Below are 6,000 nucleotides of genomic sequence, written 5' to 3'. Positions count from 1 at the left end.
TTGTGATGAGTTTATTTTTCCAGAAGTTGTTGTGTTCCCACCCTTAGCCATGACTGAGGCATCCCTACCCCCATCCTGTGTGGCATTGGCTTCTGCACACTCCCTGGAGGGAACTTATACTGCTTTGCTTATAAAAATATTCCATGATTCAGTTTCTGGTCAAGAAAATGTTGACACTCCTCAGGACCCACCCTCATCACCCACTTTTGCCTCCAGACCTATAACTAGATCCAAATCTAAGCAGGCCCCTAGAGGTGAGGTACAGAGTGTGACCCATGAAGAGTTACACTATTCTCCAGAGGAACTTCTTAAGTTTTCTAATTTGTTCAAGCAGAGGTATGGGGAACATATGTGAGAATGGATTTTAAGGGTGTGGGACAATAGCAGAAGGAACATAAACTTAGATCAGGCTGAATTTGTTGATATGGGCCATTAAGCAGATATTCTAGATTTAATGTAACAGCTTGCAGTGTTTAAAAAAAAAGGTACTAGTAGTTTTGGGCTAGTTGGCTAAAATATGAGTCCAAAGATTGCCTACTATATAAAAGAGCTGGAAATGCCTGAAAACCCTTGGTTTACTGTTGATGAGGGAATTCAGAGGTTCAGAGAGATTGAAATGCTGGTGTGGATCTGTCATGTATGACATTCTCCATCATATTTGAGGGATCCAGAAGATGTGCACTTCACCAAAACTATAAGAAAAAGAAATTGTGAGGGGAGCACCAGCATTCCTTTCAGTGCTCTTTCATTGTTCTTCTTTTCATGCCAGACCTTACTGTGGGAGATGTAGTCAATCAATTGGAAGATTTAAATACAATGGGAATGATTGAATCTCAGGGAGTAAAAGGTCAATCGCCAAAGACAGGGTGCTCATAGTTACCATAATGAAAATCAAAGAGGAAAAAATGGACATAATGTTCAAACTTGTGTAGATCTCTGGCATTAACTAATTAATCATGGTGTTTCTAGAAGCCAAATAGATAGGAAACCCATCAAATTTTTAGTTGATTTATACAACCAAAATATTCCAGGGCAAATGTACCAAAGGTTGGCCTAGATCATAACAGCAGAGAATCACAGACCCTCAACCTCTTCCCAGATTTGAGTCAATTAACAGATCCAAAATCCCTTGAATGAAGGGGAAGCCAGGTCCCCTTAAGGAAGGACCCTGGTTCAGCACCAAAATTATTTACTATAATCTTTCTCTCATTTTTCTCCCAAAGGGACTTAAGGCCTTTTACCAGGGTAACTATGAATTGGGGTAAAGGTAATGATCAGAAATTCTGAGAACTACTAGATAAAGATACAATGTTCTAAATTGGCATTGATTTGGGGAGACACAAAATCTTGTCATAGCCCTCCAGTAAAAGTAGGGGCTTATAGAGGTCAGGTGAACAATGGAATTTTGGCCAATGTCTGACTTACAGTGGGTCCAGTGGGCCCCCAAACTCATCGTGTAGTTATTTCCCCAATCCTATAGTGTATAATTAGGCTAGATATACTTAGCAATTAACAAAACTTCCACATTGGTTATCTAACCTGTAGAGTGAGAGCTATTATGGCGATAAAGGCTAAATGAAAGCCTCTGGAGATGTCTGTCCCTGAAAAAATAGTGAATGTACAGCAATACCATATTCCTGGAGGAATTGCAGAGATTAGTGCCACCATCAAGACTTGATGAATGCAGTGGTGGTGATTCCCATAACATCCTCATTTAACTCTCCTATTTGGCCTGTCCAGGAACTAAGGTGTGGGTCACACCTCCAGGAAGAGCCAAGACCTGCTGAGGTGCTTGCTGAAAGTAGAGGAAATATAAAACCCACGTGCCTAGAGGAGAAAGAAATATGGTGCAAGTTGATAAGCTACCAATTAGGCTATTTTCCCACAGCCTCACTTTTGTTTATCTTGAAGAAGTTTTTTTCTCACAATAAATACCTTTGATGTTTTTCCTATAAAATAAAGCACTCAGACCCTCACTCTTTGTTAGTGCTCAAAGCCATCAGGCCTGATCTGCCCACTGAGTCCTGCTATTCACTTATAATTGAGTCTCTTTATTTCTTTTATTTCTTATAACCTTTAATTTACTTAATCTGACTCATTTGCCGTGGGGGACACAGTGAGATTTAGGTTGTTTTGTTTTTTTTTACTCAGGCCATTGTTTCAATTATGCCACTTCCTGTTGGATTGTATGGCAGGTAGAAAATTCATAATATGCCTGGGCTTTGAGCCCACTGTGGGATATATTATGGTCTTTGAAATGAGTTCCCAGGTAACTCCTGGAGAATACTTACATCAAGTCTTTAATTGTATCCCTAGAACTCAATGCATTTTTGGCCCCTTTTGATAATGGTAGGGGGAAAATGTAGTCTAATTGCCATTGCTGAAGAGGGATGTCACCTCATTTGATATGCCCCTCAGTTGCATCCAGTCATTGTGGGTAGCACTGAGAGCAGGCCTGATAGTCAATAGCATCAAACATCTTTATTGGAGTTCCCAGCATGTCAAAGCTGTCCACATATTCTTTAGACCTGCATTCTTTAATCTACACTGTGGCCAAGTGGCAATTTCTTTTGCTGGTGCTTCCTCAAGAAATTTTATTTTTGCTAGTTGGTCAGCCCCATCATTGTTTGGAAAACGGAGAGGGCAATGGGCAATCACGTTATAGATTATGACAACTTTGGTTTGTACACAATGCCAAATGTCTTCCCATACCTGTTTTTACCACAGAGGCCTGTTATTAATCATACACTATTGTTGTTGCCATTTGAGAAGCCACGTTCTGAATTCATCAGTACAAATAAATTATAGCCCAATTCAGTGAGCAACAACTATCCATACCACACAAAATTAAGTCCATTGAGTGCTGTATCCTTGTCCTTTGTCAATTCACAGTCTCAGTCACTAGATGATAGGCTACAGCTCTCCACTCTGAGGGCATTCTTTTTACTGGTTCATCAGTGTGCCAACCTGATTATGTTGTTGGAGGTTGCCTCTCTCTTAAAGTGAAGGGAGGTAAAGATGTGTGTTTTGCTACATATGTAATGGTCCCAGGAACTGTTGACTTATTAAGCTTACACTTGAAGTGTTGTTTATTCCTCACTGTTGAAAATGTTTATCCATTATATAGTGCTTGCCATCAGAGCCATTCTTGATCATAGAACCTATTTGTTGTATCCACTGATGGCATAGGTAGTCATTTCTTTCACTAGTGCATCTCTGGTGAGATTTTCGTTGGCAATAAGGGCAGCATAAGTAGCATACGGTTGTCTTTCCAACAAGTTGTAATGGTCCACTTTCCCCTTCCATTACTGCAACCCAAATCCAATGGGGGTCTTATGTTCAAACCTATCTGGAATGCCTTGGATGATAAGCTTAGCAGGTTTCAATAAGTCTAGTGCCTCATGTCCTTGAGTTGTTTTACTGTTCATTTGTTTAGATTAAATGCCTCAGTATTCTGTTCAGTTCAGCCCCATACTGTACCCTTCTTACAAAAATTAGATAGGGGTTATAATATTACTGAGCCAGATGAAGAAAGAAAGCCCTCCAATAACTCAGTAACCCCCTAAATTCTTATATTTATTTTCTGTACTAGGAAATGGAAATACCTCAACTTATCTATCATAGCCTGAAGAATAAACTTTTTCTTACATAACCAGATTGCACTCAAGAATTTCACTGGTAAGTCAGGTCTCTAAAATTTTTCAGCACTCAAAACCCATCATCTCCCTTGCAAATGATTCAAAATATTGTTTGCAGTCTCAGTAAGTGCTGAAAAAGATTCAGATGTGAGAATAATATCAACAATATAATAAGACATTTTTGTTAGTGAAGGTTGCCAACAGGTTTCTAAATCTTACAGTACCATATCATGTCATAGGGTGGTGCTACCTTGAGGTAACACCATATACATCTATTGTTGGTGTTGCCATGTGAAGGTGTTCATGTCTCTCAGGGGCCATATTTATCCTAAAGAATGCACTAGCAAGATCTAGTACACCATGATATATTTCCAATTTCATGCTGAGTTTGTCTAAAGTGGTGGTTATGTTGGGAATGTCTGCATAAAATAGAGAGATTAATTCCCTGTAATCAACTGTCATGCACTGAGTTCCATTTAGCTTTCTTACCAGCCACTCTGGGGAGGGAGTTTATATTGTTTGGTGGCAACAATTCTGCAGGTGCAGGAAAAACAACAGGATGGTTCTTAGAATGTTCTCTTAATATTTTGTCCATATTGGCTTTACCGTTCACAAGTGTCATTTTCATACCTCACACTACTTCTGTGAAGTGACTTAAACCTGCACCCCAAGTTGAGTAAGAAAATAGAAATAATTATAATTTTCAATACTTATTATGCACTGGACACATCTATATGATTTCATGTAATCATAATAATAACCTAATGATATTGGTGCTGTTCTGGGAATGTTTCAATCAATCAATTGTATTAATTCATAAAATCTCTAAAAGAACTCCATCAGGCTTTCTCTATTTGTCTCTATGGCTAAGGCCTTTCAGACCCATATGCCCTCATTTATCCCTTACTGTATTGCCTTGGAACTAATCCCTTCCTGTGGCTTAATTCTGTTTTTCTATTTGTAGTATGGTGCATGTCACACAAATGGTCACCCCATGAGTTTATTTGTCACATGTTTTTTTAGTTAGTCTTCTGTGCCCTCAAGGAGTTCACAATATTAATTTTGTTTTATGACTTTGTGTGGACAATAGTTGGTCCTATGATATAGAATATTACACAATAATAGAAACATTTGCTTTTGTTTATGCTGTTTTATGTTTGTTTATTCTGCCTAAAGTACACTCACATCCCAACTTTTTGTCACATCCCAATCTTCTGTCCCAAATGATTAATGTCTTTTCTTCATTGTGCGCCTAATTCAAATGTCCCCTTACCTAAGATGCTCTCTGACCTTCCAGTTTACAACTCAAGGAGCTACTTTTTTCCTTCTTAAAAATCTGTGGAATATTTCAGATGAATAGTCCTAAAAAGAAGTTTAACAACTATGTACCCACAACTCAGTCAAATAAAACTTTTATATATGTTGTTGAGATTTTTGTTATCAGATTAATCAGTTTCAAGTTATCATTATCTGTCTATATATGTATGTACATACACATAAAACAATTGCTATGTTGAGAGGATCCAAATCTTCCTCTTAATTAATTATTTTTACTAATGGTTGCATCAACATATTCCTTACACACTTGCAATATGTGAGCATTCCTGATCCTCAGCAGAGTATGAAATTGTACAATTAAATACAAGTAATTCTATCTTTACAAATCTCTTTCATTGAAAATAATATTTAAGCTCTTTGAGACAGAGACCTTCTTTTAATCATTTTCTATCCCAAAGTTAAATTATGATGTTTGGGAAAAGTAAAACAAATATAATACTTACTTTTATTTTTCTCCCTAGTTTCCAATACAGTGCTAGGTACAAAGTGACTCAGTAAACCTTTATTTCTCAATGCAGTAATTCAAATATTCAAGGATAATGTTGTAGATTTGATGACTCCTCCCAAGTTAAGTTCTTTGTCTGATGATTCCTTAGAAGACAGATATATAGAGATGCAAAATTCCAGGTCATGCATCTAGTACATTCTTCTACCAATGTCTCACCATCTTGTGACAATTAAAATATTTTTTCCACATTGTTGTTCACAATTTTGCTTAAAATCTTTTATTTTCTGGTTTTTATCATGTATCACATTGTGTTTCTGCTCACATTCTTCTTCTTGGCCTTATTAGGGCATTCTCAGAATCTTCTGCATTCAGCTTATCTTCAAAATCTTCTTAAATTGGTCACCTCAGTGCATTGTAACCCAGTATAACAGGCAAACAGTTGACCCAGATTCCCAGGTACCCTACCACCTGGTGGACATAAATGATTCTAAGAGCTCCTTCCTATTGACAAAGAGTACTACCATATAAGTGGTTCCAAGCCAGATTGTAAACCGGTTATCCCACTTGTTTTATTCC

The sequence above is a fragment of the Callospermophilus lateralis genome, chromosome X, assembly GCF_048772815.1.
Source record: "Callospermophilus lateralis isolate mCalLat2 chromosome X, mCalLat2.hap1, whole genome shotgun sequence".
NCBI classification, from domain to species: Eukaryota; Metazoa; Chordata; class Mammalia; order Rodentia; family Sciuridae; genus Callospermophilus; species Callospermophilus lateralis.
Note: the sequence above shows the minus strand (reverse complement) of the source record.